The sequence below is a fragment of the Oculina patagonica genome, chromosome 2 (assembly GCF_052425735.1).
Source record: "Oculina patagonica isolate OP01 chromosome 2, crgOcupat, whole genome shotgun sequence".
Taxonomy (NCBI): Eukaryota; Metazoa; Cnidaria; class Anthozoa; order Scleractinia; family Oculinidae; genus Oculina; species Oculina patagonica.
This window is the reverse complement of record NC_135759.1, coordinates 11,485,390-11,505,593: the sequence shown is the minus strand read 5'-3', so window position 1 is coordinate 11,505,593 and position 20,204 is coordinate 11,485,390. Positions and strand designations below refer to the sequence as shown.

General features: G+C 40.8%; 1 protein-coding gene across 2 annotated transcripts in view; it reads left to right on the top strand.

Annotated features, from left to right (window-relative positions):
- Positions 1-7,621, top strand: part of LOC144638875 (gamma-aminobutyric acid type B receptor subunit 2-like) — a 35,835-nt gene extending 28,214 nt beyond the window's left edge. For both annotated transcript variants that reach the window (XM_078498181.1, XM_078498175.1), the window contains one exon: positions 7,457-7,621. The gene's annotated coding sequence lies outside the window, so the exon portion shown is untranslated. The remainder of the gene's footprint in view (positions 1-7,456) is intronic.
- Positions 7,622-20,204: the final 12,583 nt, after the last annotated feature.

Here is a 20,204-nt window from a genome sequence, read left to right as displayed (position 1 = left end):
GCTAAGAAGTTCGAAGGTATGTTAACGATGTTTTGAACAGTCTCAAATTTACTACAAAATGAAAGGCTTATAACTCCACTGTTATCTCGATTTAGAACAAGCATTTACCATGAACAAAGCTCATTGGTGAATTGATTCCATTAATAAAAAAATTGGGGAAATGTAACCGTTAAGAATAAAAAATTATGGAACCTCTAGTAAATTGGCCATTTCAGCGCCAATTCAGCGGATCAGCTCATTTAACAGCAAATAATCGGGAGACACATGAAAGGGTTACAGTCGTTTATAATAAGCAGTTTTCAGGTATTCTTTGCTTATCTTAAACAAATACATAATCTTTGCCAAAGATATGGCGATTTTTGAGCGTACGATCGTTTCTCCAAATTTTTATGTCGGCAACTTTATTTTATTTGTTGTCGAGATTATACGCTGTTGTTATTCAAGTATTCGTTTCACAAGAACTTCTGTTGCTCGCATTTCCCAAATCACTGTGGTTAAGAAATTGCCCATTCCGTAACAGGGTCATTCTTACTTTTTCTTTAAAAATTACTAGGAAAGCAAGAATGCCATAGAACGGTTTTATACTTGTGAAAATACCTGTCAGACATAACTTCAACTGTTTGTGTTATCTGGCTGTTTTCACAAATATGCAAATTTAGGAGTTCTTAAAGACATTTAAAGTGCCTATCTTTAACTATTTCACGCTTAAAGATTCCTCTAAATCTTTTCGCCTACCTTTAGGACAAACGAAGTTTTGTGTCTCCAAGCAGAATGCTCGTTATCAGCAATGAAAGTCGAAGAGATACAGAAGCTCGAGTAAAATTCTAACTGCTGTGAAATGAACATCGTTTGAGCTTGACGTGTATTTATAGATTGCTCATTTAATAGATTGCGCTCGAGCTCCGTTAATTAAGTTTATTCATTTGGCGATCAGATAAAAATCAATGAATGATCAGAGTTATTAAAGTCCATTTCTAAGCACGAGAGACACGGAAGTTTGTTTCATAAGCATTTATGCATAGAAATACCGGTTTATTTTTGAGCGGGAAATCTGCATTTATAATAGTTGGGAGTTTGGGGTGTTTTTTTGGTGTTGTTTTTTTTGAGGGGGCTCGGGGGGGGGGGGAGGGGGGAGGGGGGTGTGGAAGTGGTGCCTTCGTATCCTCTTTTGTTCTTTTACACAGTGGCCTGAATTTGGAACAGTTCGGGGAATTGATTATCAATTACTCTTCGTTATGCCATGTCACCCCTTAATGTGGGAGCGCCGTGCCTCAATTTACGATAAAAAAATTTATGGCCGCCCGGTCCATTTATGTAGTTCTCCGCCAGGTCTCTCAATAGGCAGGTTACGAGCCTAGTGGCCCATCCAGCCGCAACGTGAAGCGACAACGAGTATTTTTTACTCCACCCGGATGGGATGCTATTCCATCGCAGGGTTACCTCCCTTCCCGAAAAGCTAAAGATTGACTGGTAATCATTTTTTAACCTGGGTAAGGAAAGGGACTCTGGGAGTTGAGAGGCTTTCCAAAGAACTTAACGCATTGTCCCCCAAAAGCTCTATCCAGGACTGTTTGGTCCAGAGTCCAGCGCAGTGACCATTGTTAGGCCATCACGCTCTCCAACCGTGTAAGAAAGTGCAAAAATCTGCTTGTATAAGCCCTGGGGTTGTACAGTTTGGTACGAAATGTGGGCTTTTAAATGTGGTAGGTCTTATATCCGTGGTTGGGGTGCGGTGGCTTAAAGCGAAATTAAAAAAACTTCTTGTTTTCTGAAAAACGTTTTTATAAACTGATTTGAATTACATTAATGAATTAAAGGGACAGTGTCACCAAGATTTAATAAAATTTAAAACTCTCAAGACGGTAACCTGGTAGGAAAAAAGTCAACAAGTCAACTTTGACAGTTGACTTGGAAGAAATATATGGGCCTTGAATTGGGAGGGCTTATGAGAGAAAAGGATAAAAAGGGGAATTTCACAGAATCTGCTCAACAGCGTACTCTCGAACAGCTTTCATTTATCTGCCCACTGTCTTTTCTCTCTCCAGGTTTTAGTAAGGCCAGACCGCTATGAGTGGATTTACAATTCATATTAACACTTTTTTGAGATTTTTAAATCCCGGTTCGAGCTTTGGGGGGATATTGCGTTGAGTTCTTCGGAAAGCCTCTGTACTATCATACCGTATCTACTCGAATAAGCGCTGCCCCCGAATAAGCGCCGCCCTCGAATAAGCGCCGCCCCCGGCGCCGCAGTCCCGATGCGGCGCTTATTCAAGGAAATCTGCATGTTTAACTAGAAACAGAACTACAAAGCAACTCTTAAACAAACTTGGACATTTCTTTCCATCAAAAGCGACGTTCTGCAGTTCAAAGTGCTTGTTTTACCGCTCAGTTTTTCTATTGAACATTCTTCAGTACATACAGCAAGAGAGACTTTTGGCAATCAGGGGACCCTATTTTAATAAATGTAAAGGATTAGATTCTTTGTGGCGTCAAACTTTTTAATAAGCGCCGCCCTCGAATAAGCGCCGCACTGGAGGCGTGAAAAATTTAATAAGCGCCGCGGCGCTTATTCGAGTAATTACGGTAGTCCCTTTCTTCACCTAGCTAGGTCGGCGATAAGGACATACGTGATGTAAGTCATGACGCATCACGAGAGGTGTCCTTATGGAGCTCGAGAGGTTCGACTTTAATAAAAAAAAGTCCGAGATAACAAAAACAGCCAAGTTCTCACCTGCTTTTTTTTGTAAAAATCTGGACGAAAAACATTTGTATCTTTTAACTTTCCCCAAAAAAGAATTGATGCGAAATTCATTTCAAATCAATGAGGAAAACGTGTTAGCTTCACTGTCATGTTGTTCTTGCCGCGAGTAAGCCACGCCTTCTTCGAACACGATAATTACTGATGACACAAACGTAAAGTCATGTTCATTTCAAAATAAGCTCGCATTATGCTTATTAACAGATGAGCTCTTTTGTTCAACATTCAGACCACTGTGTCAGAGATCTAAAGAGGATTCGGAGGCACCACTTCCACCCCCTCCCCCCGCCGTCCTACAACAACACCAAAAAAAAAACAAAACTCCCAGGTATTATAAATGCAGATTTACCGCTAGAAGCCGAGTATTTTTTAACCGCGTCAGTCAATAATAAACCGGTATTTCTATGCATAAATGCTTCTGAAACAAACTTCCGTGTCTCTCGTGCTTAGAAATGGACTTTAATAACTCTGATCCTTCATTGATTTTTATCTGATCGCCAAATGAATAAACTTAATTAACACATTTAAAAGCCCACATTTTGTACCAAACTGTACAACCCCAGGGCTTATACAAGCAGATTTTTGCACTTTCTTTCACGGTTGGGGAGCGTGATGGCCTAATAATTGTCACTGCGCTGGACTCTGGACCAAACAGTCCTGGATAGAGCTTTTGGGGGACAATGCGTTAAGTTCTTTGGAAAGCCTCTCAACTCCCAGAGTCCCTTTCCTTACCCAGGTTAAAAAATGATTGCCAGTCAATCTTTAGCTTTTCGAGAAGGGAGGTAACCCTGCGATGGAATAGCATCCCATCCGGGTGGAGTAAAAAATACTCGTTGTCGCTTCACGTTGCGGAAACCGGTATGAGCTCCGGCCGGATGGGCCACTAGGCTCGTAACCTGCCTATTGAGAGACCTGGCGGAGAACTACATAAATGGACCGGGCGGCCATAAATTTTTTATCGTGAATTGAGGCGCGGCGCTCCCACATTAAGGGGTGACATGGCATAACGAAGAGTAATTGATAATCCATTCCCCGAACGGTTCCAAATTCAGGCCACTGTGTAAAAGAACAAAAGAGGATACCAAGGCACCACTTCCACACCCCCCTCCCCTCCCCCCCCCCGAGCCCCTCAAAAAAAAAAAAAAACAACACCAAAAAACACCCCAAACTCCCAGCTATTATAAATGCAGATTTACCTCTCAAAAATAAACCGGTATTTTTATGCATAAATGCTTCTGAAACAAACTTCCGTGTCTCTCGTGCTTAGAAATGGACTTTAATAACTCTGATCATTCATTGATTTTATCTGATCGCCAAATGAATAAACTTAATTAACGGAGCTCGAGCGCAATCTATAAATACACGTCAAGCTCAAACGATGTTCATTTCACAGCAGTTAGAATTGTAATGTAATGTTTAATAGACACTCATTTACTCGAGACACTCATAGACACTCATTTACTCGAGCTTCTGTATCTCTTCGACTTTCATTGCTGATAACGAGCATTCTGCCTGGAGACACAAAACTTCGTTTGGCCAAAAGGTAGGCGAAAAGATTTAGAGGAATCTTTAAGCGTGAAATAGTTAAAGATAGGCACTTTAAAAATTCCTAAATTTGCATATTTGTGAAAACAGCCAGATAACACAAACAGTTGAAGTTATGTCTGACAGGTATTTTCACTAGTATAAAACCGTTCTATGGCATTCTTGCTTTCCTAGTAATTTTTAAAGAAAAAGTAAGAATGACCCTGTTACGGAATGGGCAATTTCTTAAACAGTGATTTGGGAAATGCGAGCAACAGAAGTTCTTGTGAAACGAATACTTGAATAACAACAGCGTATAATTTCGACAACAAATAAAATAAAGTTGCCGACATAAAAATTTGGAGAAACGATCGTACGCTCAAAAATCGCCATATCTTTGGCAAAGATCACGTATCTGTTTAAGATAAGCAAAGAATACCTGAAAACTGCTTATTATAAACGACTGTAACCCTTTCATGTTTCTCCCAATTATTTGCTGTTAAATGAGCAATCTATAAATACACGTCAAGCTCAAACGATGTTCATTTCACAGCAGTTAGAATTTTACTCGAGCTTCTGTATCTCTTCGACTTTCATTGCTGATAACGAGCATTCTGCTTGGAGACACAAAACTTCGTTTGTCCTAAAGGTAGGCGAAAAGATTTAGAGGAATCTTTAAGCGTGAAATAGTTAAAGATAGGCACTTTAAGAATTCCTAAATTTGCATATTTGTGAAAACAGCCAGATAACACAAACAGTTGAATTTTTGTCTGACAGGTATTTTTACTAGTATAAAACCGTTCTATGACATTCATGCTTTCCTAGTAATTTTTAAAGAAAAAGTAAGAATGACCCTGTTACGGAATGGGCAATTTCTTAACCACAGTGATTTGGGAAATGCGAGCAACAGAAGTTCTTGTGAAACGAATATTGAATAACAACAGCGTATAATCTCGACAACAAATAAAATAAAGTTGCCGACATAAAAATTTGGAGAAACGATCGTACGCTCAAAAATCGCCATATCTTTGGCAAAGATCATGTATTTGTTTCAGATAAGCAAAGAATACATGGAAACTGCTTATTATAAACGACTGTAACCCTTTCATGTTTCTCCCGATTATTTGCTGTTAAATGAGCTGATCCGCTGAAATGGCGCTGAAATGGCCAATTTACTAGAGGTTCCATAATTTTTTTTATTCTTAACGGTTACATTTCCCCAATTTTTTTATTAATGGAATCAATTCACCAATGAACAAGCTTTGTTCATGGTAAATGGCTACTTCTAAATCGAGATAACAGTGGAGTTATTAGCCTTTCATTTTGTAGTAAATTTGAGACTGTTCAAAACATCGTTAACATACCTTCGAACTTCTTGGCCGTTGATCATCCAAACTCAACATTTGCCAAATCTATTTTGATATATAGAAAGAAGAAAGATAGTTCTTTATAACTATGCCAAGTATGATCGAGAAACTGTGACGGCAGGTTCAGTGTCGAACTAACATGCCATCCGCCATGTTGGCGAGCCGTCACGGACGCTTCAAATCGGCCTTCTCGATATTTTCCAAAATAAAAAGAATTGAAACTTTTTAATATCCATTTGGTAGTTAGGACCCTAAAACAAGACTGCATGCCAAATTTCAGCGAAATCGGTGAGGTACGGTGTCCGACCAAAGTTCGAATCTTATAGAATATGACAATTAAGTTGTTTTTTTTCTGTCTGAAGGCCCGCTTGCTTACAAAAATTTTTCGCCGACGAGTACTTTGTGCTGATGTGTTTCCCGGATGAACAGTATCGCCCACGTGATCAATTAAAACCAATCAGAATCGGAAAAAATTTAATGGTGAAAAGTAACTTCCAATGATGTTGAATTCTGTTGGAAATTGTCTGACCACGGCAACACCAATTGCACAGCCTTTAATGCGCATGAAAATAAACATACGGGGATAATAGTTTTTCAAGAAAGGTTTCACGCTAGACCTCGTTTTGAAGCAGAAGCTTTTGGAGAAAAAGAAAAGGCCTTTAACTACCTTTATCCGGTTTTCAGTACTTGGGTGCTATATGAGACTACTGTAAACCAACCATATTATTTCTCTTAGTTGAGTTGCGCAAGACTTGTACGAACTACAACTAATGATACTTACACTAGTAATAGTTCTCACTATAAAGCTGCCCCCGCCTTTTTATAATTTGTTTTTTGTCGCCTTTAATTATTAATGCCGATGGACTGCACAATTAGGCTTCTTTTTTACTGTGTCATGCGGAATTTCTTGTTGTGTGACACCGTTGCGTCCTAAAAATATTCACAAGTTCAAGTCGAATTATATTACCTAGCGCGCGGAAATAACACCTAGCGGAAATAACACATAACACATTATTCGTGATGACAACACACAAGCTTATTCCCGGGCTTATAACATTCAAAATAAACTTACAATAATTTCCAGGCCAAAAAGCCTAAAAAATTCCACGAGTAACAAAATATGGCACATTCAAAGATTCGAGAAAACAACCCACTCTTTGGATCAAATAATCTGACAGTTTGTTAGCGATACGAATTACGTTGTACCTTGTACTACATGACAAAGTTCACGCGTTTGTTTATTACTCGTTGTAACTTGTAAGATGTATACGATACAACAAACCTCCGAAAGCAAACCTTACAAATGTAACGCTTGGAACATAGGTAGCCGGCACGTAGCCAAGAACACGAAACCAATTGCTCGAAATCTTTCGACGTATTACTAACATTTGCTTCAAATATCACTTAACACAACCAAAGCAGAGAAACCGCTCGAACAAATCTGTGAACACGCGTAGGCCAAAACCGGAAAACAAAACGCTGCTAGCAGATGGCGAAGCTCGAAACGCGAAGGTGACCAAACGCGACCTCGTGGTTGCAAGTACCCGACACCACCGTGCGCGCTTGCTAAAATATTACCCGTCACGACCGTGCGCGCCTAGTTTTGTCAAATCGAGAACGCTTCGCCCATTACAAACACATTTCTTACTTTTTCAACAAATATTCTTTGTCCTTGTATGTATACACGCGGGGAGTCCTAGGGTGCCTCCTCGGGTTTTGGCCTCTGGGCCAAAACCCTGCGGGGGCAATAATAAAAAAGTTTTTTTGCCTTATTATACAATATTAATCACTTTTTTCCGTTTTGCAGAAACCAAGTCGGCACAACTTGATGTCAGTTAATCTGAAGAATCGTGCTTTTCTCTAACTATATAACTATATAACGTAGCCACTCTTTAGTAAAGTGGAACGTGTATCAATAGTGTTGTCTTTTCTTGCTTTTATCCATTAAGAATGTAATCCTGAAGAAAATAAAGACAGGCTAGAAAAAGCAAGTTGCCTGAAGGACATTCAATTAAATAAGTGAGAAATATATGGAATTACAGCTTTCTCAGGGGAGAGTCGTGAAGGGTATTATGGGAACTGGGATTTGCCTTTTTTGTACTGTGAAACTGGCCTTCCTGCACTGGGACTGGGATTTACAATTTTAGGGATATTTTATTTTAGGGATTTAGGGATAAACAATTTTGAAAATGGGAATGGGATTTCTCTTCTTTGGCTGTCTCCGACTCTATTATTTGACACAACTGTGCATGCAAATGAAATACAGAAATAAAATTCTGTATTAGTAGGCCTCCGTAGATATAAACAATCAGTATTTTCGACTCCGCGCCGCATGCTACGCAACCAAGTTTTAGTTACGAGGCTTCCCACGGTGGCATAGTTCTGTCCGTTTCCTGCTGACCGGTTTGTTCTCGATGGAATGTCACATAGGGTATGCTTGAACGTCGGCAGGAGAGATTAAAATGTCATCCGATGTGGGAAATGTTTCACGTACTATTGTCACAAAGTATTTTTTCAGCAACCAATACAGTAATACACACAGAAAATTGAAATTTCAGTCTTAGAGAATTATAAAAGGTAACTATACAGAAAATTCTGAAGATTCTGTTACGAAGGGGGGGGGGGGGGGGAGTTTGTGGAGCATGTAGTGGAACTGTTTCATGTGGACTACCATGAGTACATCCAAACGGCATCAATCATTCCCTTTAATTCATTGTGCGAATCAGTTTGCAAAAAAATAACAGGAATGGAATTTCAGGTTTGTTAACAAGGATCTGGACCACAATTACGCTGGCAATTAAGATTTCGACGCACATTTGGATGGGATTTGGTAATTTCCCCCATTGCCCACTTCCATTACTTCAACCACTTTTGCTCTTGAACACATGTATAGAGAAAGGATACATGACATTGAAATGAACGGTGACTGTTATAACAACGGCTTGGAAAATATCAGGAACATTGTCATTTTTAACAGAAAAAAATAAAAAAAAAAGAGTTAAAAAAAGAGTTATCCAAACACACCATGCACACTTTGAAAACGAGTGGCAGCCTGGGCCTAGAGTGCCGGCGCGAGCGATTGTGGGATTATTTAGGGGGGGGGGGGGGGGGGGGCAAAGGAGAATGGTGGATTGGAACGATAAATTCGATGGTGATTTCAGGATTAATTACAAAACCAGGTGTTCTTTTCGTCGAAGCTTTGTTGTTGTGGCGCAATGTTACAATATTGATGAGGAGTTTGTTCCAGCTACATGGAAATTCAATTAAAAATTTCCTTAAGCAAGCTGCCATGATTTGAACGCAAAAATACAAATATTTCGTTAATTTTTCTTGAATTATTTTACCATTTTTCGAAGCGAAATCGCCAGAACATCGCTACATTTTTGGACTTTGAAGAAAATGGAAAGTTAGAAGAACAACGGAATGACTTAAACAAAGCACTAAGGCCCTCTATTGTTTTGGCCATTGTTTTCAAAAAACAAAGAACTGTATACATAATAAATGTAAAGGGGTGTGCGGAAATCTTGCCATCTTATTTTCTTCGTGTGGGCTGTAGTTTTCTACACATTTCTGGCTTTTTAAGGACCATTCTGTGCGTTGTGGTTTCTTAGTGCATTTCTGCCACAAACTAGTAGTTTTCACTTTATAACACTTGCTTTTATCGCTTTCTTTTGTTATATTATTTTCAAAAAGGAGAAGCTACGAGCCAAGCGGCCCACACTGCCGGAGCTTATCCCGGTTTCCGTAGCATTAAGCGGTTAGGAATATTTCTACTCCCCCCTGAATGGGATGCTAGTCCATTGCAGGGTCCCCCCAGCATTATTTCGCCGGTACCCATTTATACACTTGGGTGGAGAGAGGCACTATGAGAGTAAAGTGTCTTGCCCAAGAACACAACACAAGTGACCCCGGCCGGGGCTCGAACACAGACCGCTCATTCCGGAGTCCGGCACTCTAACCATTAGGCCACCGCGCCTCCCTGTATTATTTTCAGTTCGCTTGTATTACTGTTAGTTTGTACATTTTGGATTATTCTTTGAGGGTCGTTGAGGAATCTAGCGGCCAGGGTGAGCTTATTTTGTTATTTAATCGCTCCATTTATTTAGATGAATTCGGGTTCTATTTTGATTTAATTTGAATTTATGTTCAGTCTTCATGACTTCACAAGGCTTTGCCGTGTAACGTTTGTTTTAGTCTGTTTTTGGATTCAGTGTAGCCTCCAAGTCTCCTGTTTCCTAGTCTAGCACAACGTGTGCTTGTTGCAAACTTTGTATTTATTTTCGATTTTATAATTTGTAACAAGGAGTTCTTAGCTCAGGGTAGGGAGGTGATTGACGTGACGTCCTGCATCAGCATTTCAGCTTCCCAGGGACTGGAAATCCCCTATGTTGGCTATGTGGAACTCCAGTTAACTGCTTTTTCCAATAACTTTCAGGGATTGGTATTCTTAATAGTTAAGGATCCAGTGTCCACCCCAATTCAAGCTCGCAAGAAGAGGGTACCAGGTGTTCTTGGGTTCAAAGTTCTAAGGGGCATGCGTAAATGCTTAGTGCCAAAGTATGGAGAAAACTATGCAGAGTTAATTTTGTCTAACCTAATTGTGGGTAGTGAACTTGCACTTCTTCAAGCATTACAGATATATAGGCCATAAGTTTTGAGCCAAGAAGCTGTGGTGGACACCGTTATAGGCCAAGGACATGTGCGCCTGGCAGGGTCAGGCCCAACCATGATCCCAGCACGCGCTATAGAGTGTTGGAGGGGTCCGTCAAACCAGCGGCAAGTCTCCCATATAATGCCCTGGTAAAGAGAGTTGAAGAAAACTTACCAGAACTACCCAGCGGAGTGAGTGGTCACTGTTAGTAGTAAGGTAAAGATACCCATTCTGGTGGCTACTTTTAGCACAATGCAGAATAATGCAGTTGATGCTGTTCTAAACAGGATGGACATAGGCAACCTGATAGGTCCCCAGCGTGACAGCCTGCAACAAGTTATTGGGAGGGACCAGTCTTCTTTTAGCAAGGGTGAGGATGATCTGGAATTCTGTGTCCTGGTGGAGCACAAAGTAGTTACAACAGATGAGAGGCCAATAAAGAACCAGCACCGGCGAGTACCCCCACATCAGTGGCAAGAAGTGAGAGAATATATCCAGAAATGACTGGAGCAAGGCATAACTAGGATGTCTTCCAGCCCTTATGCATCCTCAATCTTTAAAGAAAGACGGAAAGCTGCGGCTGTGTGTGGGCTATGGCCTCCTGAATTCTAAGGCACACAAGGATGCATTCCAATTACCTCGCATTGATGAAGCTTTTGATGTCCTCAAGGGAGCTGAGTATTTCTTAGCCTTGACCTTGCCTATGGTTTCAACCCGTTACTCATAAGGGAGTCTGGCATTAAAAAGACTGCTTTCAGACCCGGAACCAGAGGGCTGTAGGAATACACAAGGATGCCTTTCGGACTGTGTAATTCACCAGGCACGTTCATGCCGCTTATGGACAAGGCATTTGGAGACCTTAACATCCAGATCCTGCTAGTTTACCTTGACAATATCCTGGTGTTTGGAAGCACGTTCGGGGAGACACTGTCCAGACTGAAAACTGTGCTGTTCCTCTTGTCAACCCTCAACCTAAAGGTGAAACCTGAAAACTGTCAGCTTTTCCCTAAGAAAGTCCCCTACCTAGGATATTATCAAAGATTCTTGAAAGGATATGCTGAGGTTGCTGGCCCCCTTAAGCGCCTACTCTAGGGGCAGGGAGGTAAAAAGACAGGGAACAAAGTGGTCACAGCAAAGAATCCCAAGGATGATGGAAGTGCCAGGAACAAATGTGAACATCGTGTGAAATGGCATTTGTCAAACTGAAGGAGATGCTCACAGATGCGCCGGTGTTGCGATTCCCAGTCTTCTCCTGTGGGTTTATTTTGGAAACTGATGCCAGTTTTAGAAACCTTCGAACAACAAGAACGGGCTAGTTCTGTTGGGGTATGCAAGCAGAGCACTGAAGCCATTTGAGCGCAATATGCAGAACTATTCTTATTATTCTCAAACTACCTTAACTATTTACAAACCACAGTAAAACTGGCTGCGGAACTTTCGCAGTTCACGGTCACTATGAAGTACCGCTCTGGAAGAAGTAACCAGAATGTAGATGCCCTTAGCAGGAAGGCTTCCCATGGCGAGGAACCCCTGGTGGCTAGATTGGAGGAGACGACCGGCGCCTCATACCATGTGCTAGGTAATGGAGTAGGCACCCTTGTTCCTAATTGTGTCGGGAAATACGCTGAAGAGGCAATGGCAGGACCCCTGCTATAGTAGTCTTGTGTGAGGTTACCAAGTATGGCACCCTAGGCTATGTCGACATGCTTGTCTATATCAAGTGGGGATATGGCTACCATGCAGAGGTTACTAAGGTACTACTGGTAACGGAAATACCCCCTACTTTTCATTAGCTAATGAAGGAACCAAAGCCTGCACGCAGACTGCAAAGGGAGTGGAAGTGTGTCAAACAGAAGCATGGTGTCTTGAATCGTGTTTTTCAAGTGAACGGTCAAGAGATAAGACAGCTTATACTATCTGGCTCCCTGAAGGATAAGGTGCTGAGGTCGGTTCATGATGATCTAGGCCATCAAGCTGTTGAGAAGACCACAGTGCTAACTCAGGGTAGGTGTTACTGGCCCGGGATGGTGAGAGATATTGCTGAGTACTGTGCGAAGTGTGAACAGTGTACTCTGGCCAAAGCAGGGAAAGAGCTTCATTCAACCGTGAGCTTTTTGACAGCTAGCAAGCCGTTTGAGATTTTAGCCATTGATTTCACTGTGTTGAAGAGAAGAAGCAGCGGCATAGAGAACGTTCTAGTCCTTACTGATGTTTTCATAAAGTTTACCCAGGCTATTCCAACAAAGGATCAGTAGGCAACAACTGTGGCACCTGTACTGGTGAAAGAATGGATTGTGAGGTTTGGGGTACCCAAGACGATCCATAGCGATCAAGGGCGGAATTTTGATGGTGAAGTGATTTAGAAACTGCGCAAGATCTATGACATCATCAAGAGTCGTACCGGCCTTATCATCCTGAGGAAAATGGCCTTTGTGACAATTGTACTCCTCATTCAACCACCGGTTACTCGCCCTACTACTTATTCTTTGGCAGGGAGTCGACACTCCCAGTGGACCACATGATGGGATCAGTGAGTTAAGTCGAGGGGGGAATTACAGAGTGGATCACTGAGCATCAGGAATGTCTAGAGAAGGCTTTTAGGCTTGCCTCGGTGAGGACGGGGAAGAAGGCTGCGACGCCAACCTAGAAATAACCTCAAAGTGACTAATACAAGTGTGTTGGTGCCAGGGTGTACCTTAGGAATGGTGTCAAAGGGCGTAAAAAGATGCCGGATGCATGGTGTGGGATGCAACTATGCATAAAGTCATAAAATGACTTCACGACACCTGAAACACTATATTGCGGTACCACTCGCAGCATCGCCAGGCGAGGGAGAGTATAGAGAGACTGTCCAAAGAAATGACATCTTGCATGCGACACAACTTACTGATGACATGGGATTGGGAAACTCCCCAGTTGTAAGACATTTTTTTTATTTTTTTTATTATTATTTTATTTTTTATTTTTTTATTTTTTATTAATAATACACAACAAAACTTACAGAACAGTACTTACGTAGATTTACGGGATAATGCTTACAGTATATTATTTACATTACTTTCAATAGACTACAATATATTATTACATCACTTACAAACATTTAATTACAGCAGTTTGACATAACATTGTCTTTTCCTTATATGTACTTACTAATCATAGTCGCCACATACAATTCTAAAAGCTATAACAGATGTTTAAACGGTTATTTATGTTTACACTATATTTATAATTTTAAGATTTACAAAATAAAGGCCCATGTTAGCTGAAAATTTTCTAATGATTTTTTTGCAATTGCGATCTCCCTAAGTATTTGCAATTTGTCTTTTACCCGTAGTAGAAAGCTTTGGAAACAAAGTTCATCTTGTAGACCATTTGTGCAGAAAATGTAATATTTCGCTAGTAGAATAAGGTAATTTAGAGGCTGCCAGTGCGATGTCTTTTCAAAAAAGCCGTACAATATTTTACTTTGATCTAAGCGTATCGTTTCGTGCGTTTTCTCGTACCACCAGCTATGAAAAGTTTTCCAAAAGGAGGTCGTTTTGATGCAGGTAACTAATAAATGGTTCAAGAGGACAGGTATCGTTTTCTGAGATACCGTCACGATATAAACTCATTTGGGTAGGTAGTATGTTGTGTATAATTTTAAATTGAAACATTATGATTTTAATTTCTTTTGTAATCTTAAAAGGTAGTAAGTAAACTTTCTGAACATTGTTTTCAGTAAAGCCGCGACGCAGAATTTTACTTTGTGAGGTTGGTGGTTTGAAGAGGCTTGTCAAGATAGCAGAATAAATTGAACTTGTGGACAGGGCTGTGTTACCGTTTGTTGAGTTACTCTTGATTTGGAAGCGCTGTTTTATTTTATTTTTCCATGCGTTAGGAATGGCGTCGATGAGACCGTAGAAGGTAGTAAACGGCACATTCAGGTTATATTTGGTTTTAAATTCTGCGAGATCGTAGAAATTACCTTGTTCGTCCAATAGATGATGCACGTGAACAATGTTTTGAGTGAACCAATTATTATAAAAAACTGGCTTCTTGTCAATTAAAATGTTGCGGTTGTTCCATAGAATTTCATGTCTAAGGTCTGTTTCTTTAGAATCTAATGTTTTAAAATACTGCCAGTATTCTAGTATTGACCGATAAAAGTCCGGGAGGTTATTGAGCTTCAGCATTTTAGTTTCGTAATTACATTTTGTTAAAAAAGCAAGGTTGCCATTAAGTCGTGAGAAGTAGCCTGGAATAATTTTCCATGCGGCCGAAGATTGAGTTTGAATTCTGTTAATCCAGGCGATCTTTAATGCTTTGTCCATAATTGAAAAATCACACATTTTAAGTCCGCCGTCTTTTTTCTCACCTATGATCGTGGTTCTTTTGATTTTGGGAGGTTTACCGCCCCAAATGAAGTTGAACGTAATCTTATTAATTTGCTTTATGAAGTGATCCGGAATGTGTAAAACTGAAGCATTGAAAATCAGTTTGGAAAGGCCTAGCGTTTTAACGATATTGATTTTCCCGTATGGTGTTAGTTTTCTCTTCTGCCAAGTGAGAAGAGGTTTCTCTAAGTCACGAACTTTGGCACCGAAGTTAAGATCGTCCGCATGTGCCTGATTGTGCGAGAAGAAGATACCGAGAGAAAGTATTGGCTCTTTTGGCTACCTGAAACCAAAGGGAGTGTCCTGGTTATTTTTCCATTGTCCTAGCCACATCGCCTCAGTTTTAGCTGTGTTTATTTCTAGCCCAGATTGTGCACTAAATTCTTTGAGAAAATCAAGAAGCTCGTGGACCGATTCTCTGTCACGGACAAAGACGGTGGTGTCATCAGCATATTGTGCCACTTTTATTTCATGATTGTCGACTTCGATCCCTTTAATGGAAGTTTTGTTTTTTAACGCTCTTGCAAATAGTTCGATTCCTAAGACAAATAGGATTCCCGATAAAGGGCATCCTTGACGAACGCCTCGTTGTAAAGGGAAGAAGGTAGAAGCATGGCCGTTGTTAACAACACAGCTGGAGACATCTTTATATACTATTTTAATCCAGCTCATAATATCAGGTCCGAAATTAAATAGTTCGAGGGCGGCGTTAAGGTACGTCCATTCGATCGTGTCAAAGGCTTTTTTGAAATCGAGGAAAATAGCAATTCCTTTTTCATTCATTTGGCTTGTAAAGTGTATTACATCTTGTATCAAGCGGATATTTTCGCCGATATACCGACCTTTCACATAACCGGTTTGATCAACATTTATAATATCAGGTAGCACTTTTTCAACTCTTTTTGCAATGGCTTTGGTGAGGATTTTGTAGTCTACGTTTAGGAGCGATATAGGCCGCAGGTTTTCTAGAATAGTTTTGTCCTTTAATTTTTTTGGAATGAGTGAAATGATCCCTCTTCTTTGCGTTATAGAAAGCGTCCCAGATTGGAAGGCGTGATTAAAGCTTTCTGTCATTTCTTTGTTGATTTCGGACCAGAAAAAGCGGTAGAATTCTGCTGGAAATCCATCTGTGCCCGGTGTTTTTCCAGGTTGGAAGTCCTTAAGTGCTTTAAAACATTCGTTCGCGGTAACATTACCTTCGCAGGCTGCCCTTTTTTCCTCAGATAAAGGAGAAATATTTTCTTGATTAAAGAAAACTGAATCCTTGAATATTTCTGAGTTTAAGTTTTTTGATTTGTAAAGCGATTCGTAGAAAAGTCTTTCCTTCTCTAAAATCTCGAATTGATTACTTGTAAATTTGTTTTCACCAATTTTTAATCTTGTTACTGTCTTATTATTATAATTTCGTTTTTCCAGGCCATAAAAGTAATTTGTGTTTCGTTCACCTTGCTCGTGCCATCTCGCCTTGCTCCTGAGAATCGCGCCTTTTGTTTTATATGCCATTATTTTTTTGAGGCGTGATTTTTCTACTTGAAGTTCGAGTATTATGCTTCTATTGTGTGGATGTTTCTCGGCTTGTGCCTGTAAGGTATTAATTTTTTTTGTAAAGCCTTTTCATTGCCTTTGGTTCTTTTTGCTTTTCGCTTAGAGTATTTCACCGTAAAGCCCCTTATTTCCATTTTAATCAGATCCCACTTTAGGCCAGAATTCGTTAAATCAGCGTATTTTGCTTTAAATGTGGGGATATTTTCTCGTAAGGCAGCAATATAAGATTCATCTTCAAGAAGCGCAGTATTGAACTTCCAAAAACCGGGACCTTTCTTTTGGGCTGAGATATCTGATTGAATGTGGATGGATATGGCTGAATGATCACTTTCAGGTGCAAGCAAGATGTCACATGTTTTTGTTAGGTTGCAGAGTTCTTCAGAAATTAGGAAATAGTCCAATCGACATTGTATTTTTAGAGATTTGTTTCGCCATGTAAAGCGGGAAAGTTCAGGATTTAGATTTCGCCAAATGTCACGTAAATTGTGCGACGCGCAGAGCGTTTCGATTTGTTTTATGACAGAAGCTTTTTTTGTGACCGGTTTGCCGCCCATTTTGTCTTTTGGAGAGAGCGCGCAATTGAAATCACCTGCAATTAGTATTTTTTCTTCAGCGAATTCTTGTAACAGTTGATTTAGTGTTGAAAAGAACTTTAATTGTTGTTGAACATCATTAGGAGCGTAAATGTTTACGAGAACAATAGATTGTTCATCAAATGATAGTTTTAGTATAATGAACCTGCCGTTTTTATCCGTAATACATTTTTCAATTTTACATTCCAGTGAAGGGTTTATCAGTATCATCACGCCTTTGCTGTGATTTGTGCCGTGACTAAAAAACACATTGCCGCCCCATTCATTTTGCCACTTCGATGTGCATAAATTTGTGCTATAGCATTCTTGCAGAAAAATAAAATGTTGTTTATGTCTGTGCAGCCATCGAAATATTAACCGGCGTTTAAAAGTTTTATTCAGACCTCTTACGTTTAAAGACAGGCATTTTAAATTTAAATCGTTAATTTCATTCATTTTTCCTTAATAAAGGATAGGAACAGAGAAATGATCTGCACATTTGGTCCAAGATGAAATATCGCAATCGCATTTTGCGTTGTTTTATGTCCCAACTAATGTAAAGCAAAGCAAGTGATTGTAGTAATTGATTTTGCAAAGCAAATGGGCGAAAAGAACATGAGTTACACATAAGTACATACGACCGAAACATAGACATAGACCGGGCCAAACAACGAAGGAAAAACATAAAAAACTTAACCTCTATGGTAGGGTTAGTTGTTCGCTGAAATGTAGCCGCGAAGGGCTCTATTTATGCGAAGAATGTATAAATAGCAAGACGATGTCCGTTTAAATTACGCTAGAGTTCTATTAAGCTACAGGTAATTCAAGCAACAAGAGCTATATTAAGCTTCAAGGGCAGAGAGTAAATCCTTAGGAATGTTTTGAGCGTTGTAATCTTTGTTGTTTATGTACAGGGTACGATTAATTACCTTTGCATCTTGACCGAGATCTCTCGCGGCGAACATAGCTTTGATAAGAACTTTTCGTTCTTCTTGGATTGCTTTTGCGTAGTCTTGAGTGATGTGCGCATCTTTGTATTTCTGGGAGTTTCTGAGTCGGTTTTTGACTGCCATCACTGCGTCTTTATCCTCTCTTACCACAAACCGTACGATAATGGGTCGCGGTCGTAATGGCGCGGTGTTGTTATGTGTTTGTCGTTTTCCCACACGGTGGACAGCATGAAAACGTAAGCCATCAGTGTCGATTTTTAACTCGTTTTGGATGATATCAAGAACAACCTCGGTGCAATCTTCTCTTGGTTCCTCCGGGATGTTTACAAACCTAAGGTTTTCCCTCCTTGTGTAGCTTTCTAAGGCAACAAGGTTTTCTTCTGCTGCGCGGAGATTTTTGGCGAGCAAAGAAGCTTCAGTTTGAGCGATGGCGAGCTGTGTTTCCAGTAGTTGTGTTTTCTGCGCTTGGTCGTCCAGCATTTTCTGGTGTGAGCTTTTAGAGTCCTTGTATGTTTTTGTCTCTTGTTGGATATCTTCGATGGTGGCCCATGCGACCTCGAGGGACTTTTCGACATCTTTCATCGCTTGTTTTACACCGTCGATTTCCTCCTTCATCTCACATCTCAAAGTTGATAATTGTGTGTGAAGGTTTGAAAAGTTGTCGTCCATTCTGCATTCAATTGAATTCAGTTTGTCCATGATCATTGTGAGAGACGTGGAGGATTCTGTATCTTTATCATCCATTATCTCTTCGCGGTTTCACTTCGGTGTTGGCGTTGAATTGGAACTCGAACTTGATGAGCGCTCTTGTCGTTTAGACATTTAAGTTGCAGCGTGAATTTTCCATAAAAGCTCATCAAGGGATTGTTGCGACATCGACTACTTCTATTTTAGGTCACAAAAAAGAACCCATCGGGCTTTTTCAGCGGTTAGGTCACAGAGCCGTGGAGAAACGTCCGGCGGCCATCTTGCAACCTCACACCTCTTCCCAGTAAGACATGACGGAATGGCGATTGGGGAGCACGGGATGGCGCAGTGGTGAGAGCGCTCGCCTCCCACCAATGTGGCACGGGTTCGATTCCGGCCCAGTACCATATGTGGGTTGAGTTTGTTGTTGGTTCTCGTCCTTCCTCCGAGGGTTTTTTCTCCGGGTTCTCCGGTTTTCCTCCCTCCACAAAAACCAACACTCAAAATTCCAATTCGACCTTGATGCACGTACACGTCTTAACGAGCTCCCGAGCTCTTCTGTGTCACGTGGGTAAATAAAATTACAATGACGGCAGTAGAGAGGATATCTGTAGCAGTGATGTACTGACAGAAGCGGGGACAAACAATGGAGTTGAAAAGAGAGGGATCGAAGAAGGGTCGAATCACAGGGAGAAAGATGATGATTTTTAACTTGTGGCCCCTGAAGATATCCCTTATGGCTCTGCTGATGTGCAACAGGTGCTACACGATGTCTTAGAACAGAGTCAGTCAGAAACCCCTGAGGAGGACAGTGCTAAGTCAGACCAGAAGTTCCAGATTTCAGCTGAGTTGGCAGCTGATGCTGTTGCTGGCCCCAAAGAGCCTGATACATTGCAGACCAGTACAGGTGGACACAAGGGAGCAGAGGTGATGCCAGTTAATGATGATACCAGGAGCAGCCCACCAGTAAGGAGATCTACTCGAGCAGGAGCTGGTCAGCATTCCAACCCTCACCACTAACCGAGGCCTGTGATGAGAGAAGGCATGGCTGTTACCGCAATAGATCCGCAAATACTGAGCTCCCAAGCACACTGCTTATGATGCAGTTATTAGATAAGAACGCTCAAGTATAGAGGCGTTTTGTTACTGTTCGTCACTTGATTAGTTTGGGAAGCATGTGAGGGTGCGTTCCTTATGCGCATGTGTGACCCTGGGGCTGAGAATGCCTGCGCATGCGCATGCAGAGTAAAAAAGCATGGCGTGTTGTTTTCGTGAAAGTCGTTCGTCAACTTTTGACTTTATTCATTTGTAAATGGCGGTAAGTTTTGCCATCGTTTCCTAACCTTTTAGCAATCTTTTAGTCAATCCTAATTTCTTCGTGTGGCTGTAGTTTTCTCGAGATTTCTGGATTTTTAAGGATCAACCGTTTCGGTTCCTCAGTGACCGTGCACTAGTGCCACCAACTAGTAGTTTGCATTTTATAACACTCGCTTTTATCGATGTCTTTCGTTTTATTCAGTTATTTTTCAGTTCGCTTGTATTTCTGTTAGTTTGTACATTTTGAATTATTCTTTTAGCGTCGTTAAGACATCTAGCGCCCAGGGTGAGCTTATTTTGATATTTAATCGCTCCATGATCCCAGGACGCACTATAAGAGTGTTGAAGGGGTCTGTCAAACTAGTGGCAAGCCTCCCATATAACGCCGTGGTTGAGAGAATTGAAGAAAAATTAGCAGAACTGCCCAGCGGCATGACTGTTGGTGCAGCAGTGGACA